Source organism: Pyrgilauda ruficollis, unplaced genomic scaffold (assembly GCF_017590135.1).
Source record: "Pyrgilauda ruficollis isolate IOZ18807 unplaced genomic scaffold, ASM1759013v1 scaffold23, whole genome shotgun sequence".
NCBI lineage: Eukaryota > Metazoa > Chordata > Aves > Passeriformes > Passeridae > Pyrgilauda > Pyrgilauda ruficollis.
In genome coordinates, this window is record NW_024522539.1 from 14,230,079 (window position 1) to 14,243,886 (window position 13,808).

Below are 13,808 nucleotides of genomic sequence, written 5' to 3' on the forward strand. Positions count from 1 at the left end.
CAATAAACTTCCCTCAAAAAGCTGTTGACCCCATTGGCTCCTTTCCCTGTTCCTGTGTTCCTGTGTCCCTGAGCCACTTCCTCCCTATTCCCTGACTGGCCCTCATCTTTGTGCTGCCCCAGACCAGGGTGACCCCTTGGGACTGAGTGAGCTGGAGCTCACGTATGTGTGTGCCGTGGGAGCTCTGGACATCTCACTGCGCGGCTGAATTGAACATCTGGGGTTATTGTGCAAGGGCCCTTTTTCCTTCTTTACCCTGGACTTCACTAGCAGCAATTCAGCTGCCACAGGCCTGTGAGCATCCTGGGTAGGGACAAGGCAGAAATGTGCTGTGGTGGCTCCAGGCTGCCAATGGCACCTGGTTTTCCATTCTGTGCCATTCAGGCTGGAGGGGACCAGGTGCTGCAGTATTTCCCCTGATCTTGTCTCAGTAGAAAACTGGTTCATATAGATTTGGTATTGGGGGACAGGTGTTGAGAAGGGACCATCAGGATCATCAAGTCCAGCTCCTGGCCCTGTGCAGGACACCTCTAAGATCACACCATGTGCCTGAAAGTATTGTCCAAACACTTCTGGATTTCTGTCAGGCTGGTGCTGTGACCACTGCCCTGGGGAGCCTGTACCAGTGCCCAGCCACCCACTGAGAGAAGAACTTTGCTAATCTCTAACCTAAACCTCCCCTGACTCAGCCTCGTGCTGCTTTCTCAAGTCCCATCTGTGGTGAAGAGATCAGTGCCTGCCCCTCCTCTTCCTCTCTTGAGGATGTTGTAGACTGCAACGAGGCCTCCCCTTGGTCTCTTTTTCTCCCAGCTGAACAGACCAAGTGATTTCAGCCACTCCTGGTGCAGCTTCCCCTCCAGACCCTTCACCATCTTTGCTGCCTTCTTTTGGGCACTCTCTAAACAGCTTTATGTTTTTTTTACATTGTGGTGCCCACATCTGCCCCCAGCACTGGAGGTGGATATTTTACATTGTGGTGCCCACATCTGCCCCCAGCACTGGAGGTGAGGCTGCCCCAGCCCAGAGCAGAGCAGGACAATCCCCTCCCTTGCCTGGCTGCCGTGCTGTGCCCTGGTGCCCCCAGGACAGGGTTGGCCCTCGTTGCCTGGCTGCCGTGCTGTGCCTGGTGCCCCCAGGACACGCTTGGCCCTCGTGGCTGCCAGGGCACTGCTGACTCATGTTCACCTTGCCATGAAATTCATCTTCAGAACCCCTGGTTTGTTGGCATGTTTGGAACCTGTATTTAATTAACAAACTCATTTGTCCTTTCCCTCTGAAGTCCTGTTTTGGATGTGGTGACCAGCAGTCTGGAGTGGTTGTAGCTGCCTGGGTAGGGCTGTCTCAGGAAAGATGGTGAAAGCAGTAGTGTAGGTGGCTTTCACCAAGAGCATGGTGACAGAAGTCAGTAGGCTGAGGAGAGTGTTTGTCTGATCTGACTATCTAATATTTACTCTGCTCCTTTATCTCTCTCAGTGCTGCCCGTGCATCTTTAACCTTTTCCTTTATCTGCTGGCACAGCCTGGAGGCAAAGCACTGATCATGCTCATTAGAGTATGAGCTCTATTGCTTTTTGATTAACCTCTCTCCATGTGCCCTGTGGCACTGCAGTTTGAAATATAGCTCCAAAAGATCTATGGAATTGGAGGAGTGGACCTTACTCTGTACTAGAGATGTGCAGAGGCGTTGCATTTTGTGTGCATTTGCAAAGCCTTGTGAGTTTGAGGCAAAGAAAACGCTCTTGTTATTGATACTTGGATTGTATAATACACCTCAGCTTTCATCCCCTGAGAAATTGTGTCAGTAATTGAAAGAGCCATTGTCTCATTTCAGTTATCTAAACAATCTCAGTCTTCATTCTTATAATTATTGGAAGAGCCCAGCAGCAAAAATCTTATTAGTAATTTCCTAATGCTACTGGGAAACAATATTTCTAGAATAATTTTCTGTACTGAGTCGATGATACAAGTCAAGATTGGTGTGAAAACAGATTAGGGAATGTCTAAAGAAATTTATCACTGTTTTCTTTTTTGTCACAATAACATTATGGATATAATTTTTTTTTTTTTTAAATACAAGGAAACATAAAATGAAAATTCTGGAAGTGAAGTTCTGCTAGCTGGGTGATACCTTTGCCTTAGTAATGGAAAAATATGGAATCCTTTGTTACTGGAATTAAGAGAAAGTTTTCACATTTTCAGCCCTTGAAAGGATGTAACTATTATGAAGGAAATAAAGCATGATTCATTTCTTAGACTCATAATAGCTTTCCAATGATTGCAAGTGCATTATTTCTTTCATTACAAACAATTAAAAATGTATCAGTAGTTTTGGAAAGGAAATTCAATATACTTGTAGGTGTGGAGGTTTCGTCCCTGTTAGAAATTATCTTTGTAAATCTATTGTATGGAATGCACATAAAAGCCCAAAAAAATAAATATTCAGATGAGGAAAGAATTGACACTTGAGTTTACAACACCTGCATACAGATCTATCATATTGGACAAACTGCTTCTAATTTCAGTGATTTCTTTGGTTCAGTGCATTTTAATTAAGCTTTTGACTGCTGCCTCAGTAAACCCTTCCTGCTTCAAAGAATCGATAAGCTATCCACACTTGATCTGAGCTGCTGTAGAGATGCTGAATATCATGTATGGGCAGCACATTTCTTCAGTCAATTATTTGTGAAATAATTGCTTGGTCTGGCTTTTATTTTGAATGTTGTGGGACACAGCAGCTGGTTCTCAGCACTGTTGCCCCTGGTGTTACTCTAAGCACTTGTGTTCTTTTGTTTCATCCATGGGTCACTCTGGAGAAGGGAAGTTGCTTGAGTTGTGAGGGAACTTCATTTTAAATTGAGAGAATTGTCCAAGAGCCACAAAATTTTCTTGTGTTATCCCTTACAGTATCTCAATAGACTTTATGCTCAGTTCACACTCCTCCCCTGTGAAACAGCATGTACTGAGCTGGCTCTTCAGTCATCTGTTTATTTCAGGTTTGTTCATAAATAATCTAATACATTTGGAAGCTTGGAGGATTGGTTCCACACTGCTTAGTTACCTTTCTGTTTAAATACTCTTATGCTAATGGCTGTGTGCCTTATTAATGCTCATGGATTACATTATGGGGCATAGAAGATAATGTAATAGTGTGTTCTGTGAGTATGTTTAATAAAAACCAGATTAGAATTAAGACTGTATTGTGAGTCACTGACATATCAGCTCTGTGCTTAATATCTTATCTAAATCCCCGTCCATAGCTTTTAATACAGTTTGCATATTTTAGTGAAGTTGAGCATAACAGTTCTGAACCTCTCAGAAGAGGAGCAAATACAGAACATATAAAGCTTTTTATAATTGAAAAATATACTATTCTGATGGATATGTACTCCATCAGTGCTTGTTTTTCTTTGTATGTTAAATTGTTTCCTTTTAGAAACAAATTGCAGATGTGTAACAAGCAGATTCCTGGTGGGTATGGAGAATATTTGATAGGAATGCATAGACAAAACCAAAAAAAACCCCTCATCCTAGAGCTTAAAATGAGATCAGAACTGTGTGCTCTTAATACAGTCTGGTAGCTGTGTCAGTGTATAGGTAATTTTACTGTCCTGTTCTTGTGGGGCACCAAGGGATTTTGTTTCTCTGCTCCTGTTTCCATGGCAATTAGAATTAGATTAGTTTTAGGATCACAGTGGATAAATGAGAGCGACTGAGCTATGATGTAGTGTTTGTGAGTCAGGAACACACTGAGTCTTTTTATAAAGTAGCACAAAACTCTGCTTAAATCACTGTAGTTTTCTGGTTGCTGCTGACTTGCTTGTATTTCTCTTTCAGCGTCCGGATCTTTCACTTGTGGTTGCAGTCTGGTGGCACTTGTGCTTTTTGTGTTTATAGGGATGTAGCCTTTAAATGAGAGAGCAGTGCCTGGATTCTAGCGAGAGCTACATGTTGAACAGTCAGTTTGCATATTTGCTAATAAATATTTATGTTAACTATTTCAAAAACTCTTCAGCCCATGACTGATTTTTGCAGTGTTTTCAATACAGTGTAATGGTATGATTTTTATTAGCACCCACTCTTTAGGATGATTTTCCTGGAAGAGCATTCAAAAACCAAGCCACTGTTCTTCTGTATTTGTCCATACAGTTTTTATGTGTGTGTATGTGTGCATATGGAAATACCTAAACTTTTTTATTCTTCTGGTACTTGTTAATGCATTCATACCACCCTCACCCCAAGAGATTTTCATCCTTCCTGTTTTTCCAGGAATTGGAATGGAGAGTAATAATACTGGTGGTCTATTCCAGTCACTTTTCAGCTAATTCCCATGCAGCACAGTTCTTTTTCCTGTAGTGTGTATTTAACTTTACCAGCATTTGGCACTAATGGATTGCAGATGCTGCAGAGTGTGTTATTATAAGAAGATTTCATGCTCTGGTAGTAATGTGTCATGCTTTTATAGTCTCTGAGTGTATGGTAGTTGTGACATTACTCACACAGTATTTAATGCTTGCATTTTGTTTAATAATTGTCTACTTTGTACAAGGGCTGTGGTAGATTTCTCAGAAAAATCATCCTGGAAGATATTTCAGCCATTGTTTAGACTCTCTGAAGTACACCTAAACATAAGTGCAGTTGGGGATGTTATTTGTTGAGGTACAATTGAACTCCGCCCTTCCAGGAACACTTGAGTTGACAAAATTAATCTTTGCAGTAGTGTGTGCTCCTGGAGCCCAGAGAGGGGAGCCTTGGGAAGCGTCAGTGGCTTCAGGCCCTTGTGCAGGAGCAGAGCTGCTGTTGTGCTTTGCTGGCAGAAAGCACTGCTGGTGCTGGGATTTCCCTTCGGCAGCCCTGCCCTCTCCACTCAGCTGCTGGAGCCTCATCTGCCTGATTGTGCTGTGCCTGCTCTGCCTGGCCCACCCTGATGGTGCTCGACTGATGTGATGTTGTCACAAACAGGCTCTCTGGTTTCTGGGTTATCTACCTTCCTTCACAACACACGTTTTTGGAAACACATACCCAGATTTCTGTAAACACATAAATTTAGTTCTTAGAAGAGGCCTGAGAAAGAATTTCTGCAATTGCTGTGAAGAACTTTTATGCTTATTTTCATGTGACTGAATCTATTGCTTAGAGAATTGGTCTTGTATTTACAAGCTGAAAACATGACTAACTCCTAAACTGGTAGAAAATAACCAAATTACTTGATATATGTTGTACCAGGCTGAGAAAGGGAGCAGGAATAAGAATAGGGAATAAAACTTGGAGTTTTCTTTAACTCATGCTCTGTATCAGACTAGAAAACCATTTTTAGATCCCAAATCGAACTAAGGAAAAAAAATTATTTTTATTAAGCAAATTAGTACATCGACATCAGTAATTTTAAGTTTCTATAGTTTTTTTTGTGCCTTGATGGTGTTTCACTATACTTAGTGTGGCTTTAATTAATATTTATGTAAATACAGGGTTTATGTAGTTCAGAAAAGAAGTTAAAAGGAACCACACTAGAGAATGTATTTCCTACAAGAGCCATTTTAGAGTTGGAGGCTTGGAAAGCAGATGATTTCAGATACATTGAGAAACTGCATCATCTGATCTGTCCCACATTCAAAGTCAGAGCCTTCTAAATTTCTAGGGATCCACCAGACTGTGAAGGCACAATGCTAGAAAAGACATCATCAAGGGCTAATCCTTTGTTTGCAGTCCCTGTACTGGAAAGTCATTTTACCTTCTGGTTTTGTCCTGCCTCAGTATGTGCCTGTTAAAACAAATGCATCTTTGTCATGCATGGGCACCACTTGCTCTGATGATAATGGAGTTTTCATATGCATGTTGAGTTACTGCATTTCTAATGCTGCAGAAGTCAGCACTGATGTACTCTGCTTTTTCTCTGTGCATCAGCATTGTGGTAATCAGCAGCTACATATATCTACATATATCTCTGGGTATTCTCCTTAAGGAATCTGGCAAAGCTACTTTTTTGAATGATTTTTGTAGCTGTCATTTATTTCAGTTATTATGTGATGGGGAGGTTTGCTACAATTCAGCAGATGGAAGTTGGGTCCGAGGTAGTAGATAAACGTACTCTGCAGGTTTTGAAATCCAAACACATTGCCAGTGTTAAGGGATTGTTATAATCCTCAAACTCCAATTTACTTTTATTTAAGAAAGAAAAAACCTGTGCACAGAATACATGTGATGTGGTGATTTTTGAAAAGCACAAGAAGCCTTATGGATTGCAATGTTGAGCTACTGAATATTCTGAGTGATTATTGTAAGATATTTTGGGCCTGTAAATTACATACTACTTTTCAAATAATTGCTACTTTTGTATAGAAATAAAGTGGGGTTTGTACTCACTGTATTTAATGTTAGCGTTGTATTTATAAGAAGTATAAACTGAAGAGAAAACAAAACCGTAAGATTGGTTGGGGTTTTTTGTTTGTTTGGATTTGTTGGTTTGGTTTTTTTTCTAAATTCCTGGTCTTCAAGATCAAGAGAAATCTGTAGATTTCTCCTTTGATAGTAATTTGGTGTATTCTAACTAAATGTCATTATGTGATGTCCTCTGTGTGATTTTTTCCCTAGTTGCATAGCTGTGCCCATTGTGGGTTAATGTGAGGTACTTGGCACTGGAAGTAGCTGCATCTCAAAGCAAAATAGGCTTTTTGGGTAACCAGTGACTGACACAGGGGATTAATGGGGGCTGGTAAATTACATTACAGCATTGTTGGGGTGACCTCTTATAGTGCCAGTATTAAACATGTGCGACACCGAGTTCTTGTCTCTATAATCAGTGTAAATTTATCAAGTGGCCTGGCTGTGCTTGACCTTTTGCATGGAGAGCCAGTACAGGGAGTGCCACGAAGCTCTCCCTTTCCAAACCAAAACACGTGTACCTCTTTCGTCTAACAAGGCCTCTCTAAAGGTCAAACACAGTTGTAGTTCAGCTGAACAAAAGGCATCAGCGCCCTTCTTGCACCCTGTGCAATGCCACAAAAAAGACAGGAGGGGTAGAGGTTTAATTCATGGAAGGGAGGTCACGCAGTAAATGAAAGGGAAGATTTGCTACTCACAGGTAGTGCACTACAATATCTTGGCTCTGACCATATGACTTGGTGATAACTGATTTACCTACAAATATTTTATGCATCAATACATGTTCTAGTTTGGAATGCAATTTCTTTCTTTTCCTAAAGGGTTTTTCTTTAATAACCTCACAATTTCAGTCAGCCCATTTATTTAATTGAGAGCATGTTGCTGTCTAGCCAGCAGATAAACTAGCTAACCTTGTCATTTTACCTTCTGAGTGCAGTTCCACATTGCAGGATTATCAGCCCAGAGCCAAGTTATCATACAGTAATAACAAGCTAACATAGCTGTGTGAGCACATTTAATTAATGGCAAAGATGGAATTCTCGACTTTTCCTTCACTTGGCCAGCATCCAGAAGTGTGTAACTTCTCTGCTGTAGGAAATGCTGTAGAATACAAACTATGCACATTTGCATGTAGCCATTATCTGGACAGTCTTTGATATCCGTGTGCTGGTCTTGGTTCGTTTTTACTATGCATTTATCTCCCAGCTGTTGCACTTGTGCTTCATTTAGAAACTAACACTGAGGTTTCAAAAAAACCCTAATTTGAGGGGTCTTTAATGGGACAGCTACTAAGGGAAATACCAAAAGGCGCATTTTCACATGTTGTCTTTCTGAATAATGTTTTCAACAGCTGCTGCAGCTGTGGATATTGTCAGATTATGAAATATGCTTGAAACATGCTCACAGTGAGAGTGTCCACAGATTAGACTTTGTGAAAGCTTAAACTCAGCACTCCAGAGTGCAGCTGCTGCAGGTAACCAACAGCTCCTTCTCCACATTCCCACCAAGCATCACTGGACTGGATTGTTTCCAGCCTGATTCCCAGTACACTGTACATTGCTTCTGCAGTGGCTAAATATAGATGCATTTTTGTTTATTATGCTCTGCTATTTTTACACCCAAAAGCTTGTTAGGAAAGCAGGATGGAGTGGGAAAGGTGACTTGCTAAGTATAGAAGTTATTGTTACGCTGACTCTTGCACAAGCTGAGGTGAAAAAATGACTGTGGACTTTTGAAATAACTATATTGTGCATTCCTTTCTCTGCAATTTATTTTATTAACTTTACTATTTTTGTAATCCAGTAGTTAAAAGGCTCCTCTCCACTTTTTTTCTCCCACACCAGGGTCAATATCTCTCACCCTGTTTCTTGTTTCTTTCTCCCTTTTTAACTACATGTAAAGCTTATGGCATCTGAACTGTAATTTGCATGTTATTTTAAGATACCTAAGGTTAGCTTAGATGTATAAAGGTCTGAATCCTGCTTGCTTTTGGTCTGTAGTATAGGGAGTAATGTATCTGTATGCTGAATCCAAGTTTTAATGGATGTATGGGTCCTCTCTCAAAAATATGATCAGGTAGGGAGGTTGTTTGGGCAGGTGAAACAGAACAAAAAACCCTTCTGCTAATTTATCTGGATACCTGGATGATTTTGTGATTGTTCTGTCATTACTCCCCTTTTTTTAGCTAATTTTCAATTGTGGTAAGAGACCACAAGAAAATTTGCCCAAAACACTTATTCTCCTTTAGTGTTGATAGTATTTGGGACTGGGAGAGAAAAAGTGTTTTAATGACTTCTTGTGATCTGATCACAACTGAGTGAATCTGGCAGCTGGATTGAAATTCGTTTAAAAACAGCTTAGTACTAGTTCTGTTTATTTTTTGTTGAGAATAAAAGAAAAGCGAAAGCGTTTTAGTATTTGGTTTCCAGCATTCTGGAAATACATGTCATGGCTGTGTATGACTTTGATCTCATTAGCTGCTGTGTTTTTAATGACACTGGTGTAACCCTCATGCCTCTTTAGTAACTCTGCTCTCTGTTCCAGGTGCTGTTGTCAGGACTGATTGGTGTTGTTTCATGGAAGAGGCCCCTGTCCCTTGTGGTGAGCAACTCCCAGTGCTTTTGCCTTTACAGAGAAGCCTGATGGTCTGTGGGGATGATTTGCTGTGCTGTTGTGTATCCTGATGTTTATAAACACTTAGTACAAAAAGTGTGAAGCCTTTGAAGTTGTAATGTATAAATCACCTGGGTGAAAATAGTAATTTTCTACTGTCTCACAAACAGACTATTGGTCTGCTTGTACCTTTGCATTTAACTTAATTTGCCTAAAGATGCACTGCAGGGCAATCTTTTGAGCAGGTATCTGAATGCAAAAAAGCCCATTCCAAATTAGTAGTTGTTTGTCTTCATCTGCAGAAACATTTTCACCTACATTATTATTTATGTTGTGGGATTCATGTAGTTACTTAATAATGAACAGTAATCCATTCTTTGTGTGTGCATGCTAATAGAGTTTGTTAGCCTATTAATGTAAAGCAGTATTAGGTGGAAATCAAGCTTATTAAAAGCACGTTGTGACTGTGTCAATAAGGATGTGTTAGGAGGCAAACATTGCCTTTGAAACAGTGTGCATGTGTAACAGAGTAACACTAAATATTAGTAACATAGTACTGAAGATAGTCCTGGCATAAAATGCGTAATGGGCAGTATGAAATGGAAAGTCTTGTACTAATAAGAATAAGCTTGATTAGAACTGCAGGTGTATCTTTTATATTGTGAACTCAGACAGTAGGCATAGAACTCACATCATTGGAATAAATAATATTCACACATCAGAAATGTTATCCAGGTCTGTTGAGACTTGCCTTCTCTGATTCCTGAATGTTTAAATTCAGCTGGGCTTTCTAATATCGACTCGTTCAGTGAAATGTAAATAGGCAGTCATGGTCAGTGTAATTCAAGGAAATAAAAGGGAGGAACAGTAATGGTAACGTTGATGCTTGCAGGGCAGCTCATCTTCCTGAAATCTGCTCTAGGAAATTATTTATTTCCAAGAGTAAGCTTAATGCTCTTGATTTAGATTCTGATCTCCTGCATTGACCCTTGGTGGTGATACAATAATCAGCTGAAGAATGGTGACCCCAGCAGAACAGGGATGGTGTTTTTCACTGCTGTGTGTGATTAACCTGTGCAGTGGCTTTACAGTGGCTACAGAAAGTCCTGTTTTCCTTGCTGAACTGTAAATACCTTTGAGCAGTTGGACCCCACGTGTGCAGGGTGACTCTTCTGATTAGCAGTCAATAATGTGTAACTTTACAACCTCACAGCTCAAAGTACCACCAACATGCTAATGAGCCATGTTTCTCCTGATCTGTTTATACAACACATATGCCAAATACATATGGTCAATAATTACCTTTTAACCTATTTTATAGTACTATAAGCAGCTAGACAATCAATTACAATATGTCTTTTTTTGTTGCAGTGTGTTACAAAATATGGCATTGCCGAGAGCGATAGCAGCAAGATACATAGCTTTATCATTTGAAGCTATGAATAAAGTTATATAAAATTAAACCATGCAACATCTGTGGTGTCCTGAAAACTGGTGAAACTGTGATAATATTTTAAGGTGCAGTTTTCTGCATATCTTAGATTTGCGACTAAAGCTGGTTTATAATAACCAGTGTTTTGGCTATTGCTGAGCAGTATTTGTGCAGTATCAAAGCTTCCTGCTTTTCCCACACAGCATCACTTGCTTTGGCTTTTTCCTTCCTGTTTCCTTTGCGTATTAAACTGTCTTTGTCTCCATCCACAAGTTGTTTTTTTTCACTTGGGCTTTTCTAATTCCCCCCCAGTCCTGCTGCAGGGGGCAGTGAGTGGGTGGCTGTGTGGTGCTTTCCTGCTGGCCAGGGTCAGCGCCCCACACTGCTGGGTGTGCCTTGCCCAGCACTGTAATCATACATGGTTTTCCCACAGATGCAGGGTCTTTTCTTTGCAAATGTATTATTTTCTGCAGGCAAAAAGAGGAAGTTGAAGAAGCATTAAACAGAGATTGTTCATCAAGCCTTAATTTCTGGCTGTATGATAATAGAAGTGTGTTATGTAGTATTGGGGTGTAGAAGTGAGTGTGTTGTTGCACAGTTTAACACTTTGGAACCAAAGTCAAAACTGAGAGTAGTTGTGTATTTATAAGCTATTAGTATGAATGCTGTTTTGTATTCTGCATTCAGTCAAAGATTTACAAATGTGTATGTACTGAGGACATTTACTGCAATATTGATGTGCAGAAATTTAGAAGTTCTCCTGCTAAAGTGCCTTTGCAAATCTTAATCATCTGGAAAACTCACCAGATTTTTTGTTAGTTTATCTGAATTTTCTTGGTCACCTCCTAGCCATCAGTTGCTTATGTTGCCAAAATACTTTATACATGCAAGGAATCAGTGTCTGTTATCAAACCCGTATTTACATTTACCAGAGGAAACACTCAGGCAAAGGAGATATTTAAGTAGCTCACACATTGATTTTGAATGGTATTTTCCTTATATTTCAGATGTTTCCTCATTAAGCTTTCTCTGTTTTCATTTTGAAATCTCAGGGTATTGGTAGTGCTTTCAGAAAATCTCTCAAGGGTCCCTTTTTTGGAAACCAAGTGTTGGCTGTGTTACTACCACTGCTTAGTGTTAAAATGCAGTGTTGAAGTAGGAATTTGTTTCCTTCTGGTTTATGGAAGTGTCTGAAAATTGAGAGAGAGCTTGTGAAGCACCTGAGGCTGAATTGCCTTGTAAAAAACCTTTAAATTGTGCAGTCAGATTATTTTTCTGTTACAATCTAATCTATGGTAATTGCAAATCTGTTTGTGCTAGGGAGATTAATTCAGCCTCTGAATTGAGTTGAAAGCTTCTCTGTTGCCATCTGGCATTTGAGTGACCCCAGAAAAATACTTTTACATTTCTAACTGAAAGTTTTTACAATAAACTGATAGATTTAATATTTTTTTCAATGAACTGAAATGTGGGGTTTCATAATGTCTGTGAATGTCAGTGAGCACAAGGTAATACTACTTATTAATAAATGATCTTGATTACTTAGAGTAGGTATTTAAAAGCATTTGCTATGAAATGTGCATTCCAGATCCAGTTCTGTGCACCAGTGAACATGCAAATCAGTGCGTGTACAACTCAATGTGTTGTCCCTTCAAATGAATAATTATTTCAAGCCTTTTTTCTGTTTGATAGGATTTTCTTAATTTTAGAAAAATTAGAGAAGCTGTCCTAAATAGCTGCAGTTCAACCTGTATATCAGGCAAAAGGATGAACTGCTGTGCAAAGTCTCAGGCTGCACCCATGATAAGACTCAGTTAAATGCAAAAACTGACTTCTTAAAAAATATTAATCTTGGGTCAGCTTGGTGTTTGTTGCAAAATGAGAGATTTTTCTTTCTAGAATTCCAGTAAAAAGCTTGAATTAGTTGAAATTCAGACTTGAGTATTTTTCCTTTTTTTCTGTAAAAATCATTAGAAAAATATCTACATTGAAAAGTGAAATTGCTAATAATTTTAAATCAATACATTCACATATACACTTGCCCCATAAGATGCATGAATATGTAAAACTGGTCCAAATGTTTTTCCTCATTGATTATCTCCTTTCACTAGGTATCATTGCAGACTACAGCAGGAATAACCAAACTTCAGGAAACAGATGAAACCTAAAATGTAGAGAAATAGTGTATTGGTGTATATATATAGTATATTAGTGTGTGTGCACATATATATGTGTATATATAGTGTATTGTATAACAGTAAGTTTCCTATATTGTGCTTGGTGAGGTGGAGTGTTGACATGTTCTTGGCCATGCTGCTTAACCTGAGCTCTAGAGTAGCTTAAGGGGTGAGATAAGTTTTTTAAAACTCTTGTAAGAGAATTTGCAGATTCCTTTCAGATGAAATCTGAGAGAAATATTTGAATTTTAAAAAAGAAAAAGTGGTTGTCCTCCCTCTGGTACCCACCCTCAAGCAGAGATTTGGTGTCTGGTTCCTGGAATAAAATGATCGATGTAGTGGAGAGGCAATGTCAGCATAAAGAGGTCAGGACTGCAGGAGAAGAGCAAGTGAAGGCATGCACAGCGTGGGGTGAGAGCAGTGTGAGGCAGCCAACCCTCGTGTGTCACCGCTGACTTTGACACCTGTGTGATGTTGAGAGGAGCTGCAGAACATCCCTCTGCCTTAACAGATCCCTTGATCACTCTGCAGTATCATTTCAGCGTGAGAGTTCTTTGAATTCCTTGATCAAAATGTTCATTAGGAACTCTGCTATTAGACAAACTCCTTCTTTGAGGCTGAAGCACTAGTTTAAAGGTGAACAAAACACTGGGTGAGAAAAGTGCATCTTACATACCTGTGTTTTCAGTTTGTGATGAGCTGGGCAGGGGTTGAATGCTGGGTATTGCTGCTTTCAAAAAGAAACTTGGGAGGCTGCAATAACTTCTGTTTGGAAAGCAAATCCAGTGCTGGTTCAAAAAGTAGCTCTTCAGATGTAAAGCTGTAAATTTTGATCAGAGCTGATGTGAAGCCAGGCTTTGGAATTGAGAGCAGAATGTTTTTCTTTGACCTCTTTTCTGGGAGCATGGAAGGAAACCAACCCAAATTCAGAGAAGCTGAATGCTAAATCAGGGGGAAGAGAGTTGTGGAGGACTGGAACAGGAAGGAGAAATTGAAATGTGAGTCTGGTAACATGAGGAAGATAGACATCAAAAGATGACCAGACAGAATTGGACCAAAACCATGTCAGTAAGAAATCATACAAGAGGATCTCTCATGTTTCAGAGATGCAGTGCCACAAGCACCATAAATAACTGAATTGCAATAGATTTGTATCTTAGTTCTGAATGATTTCAGTGACAAAAGTGTAGGCTGTAAATAGTATTTTCC

At 39.7% G+C, this 13,808-nt stretch overlaps 1 protein-coding gene across 2 annotated transcripts in view; it reads left to right on the forward strand.

Moving 5' to 3' along the window:
• Nucleotides 1–13,808, forward strand: part of FAM189A1 (family with sequence similarity 189 member A1) — an 86,461-nt gene that overhangs the window by 25,970 nt on the left and 46,683 nt on the right. For both annotated transcript variants that reach the window (XM_041469068.1, XM_041469070.1), the window contains exon 2: nucleotides 8,922–8,978. The gene's annotated coding sequence lies outside the window, so the exon portion shown is untranslated. The remainder of the gene's footprint in view (nucleotides 1–8,921; nucleotides 8,979–13,808) is intronic.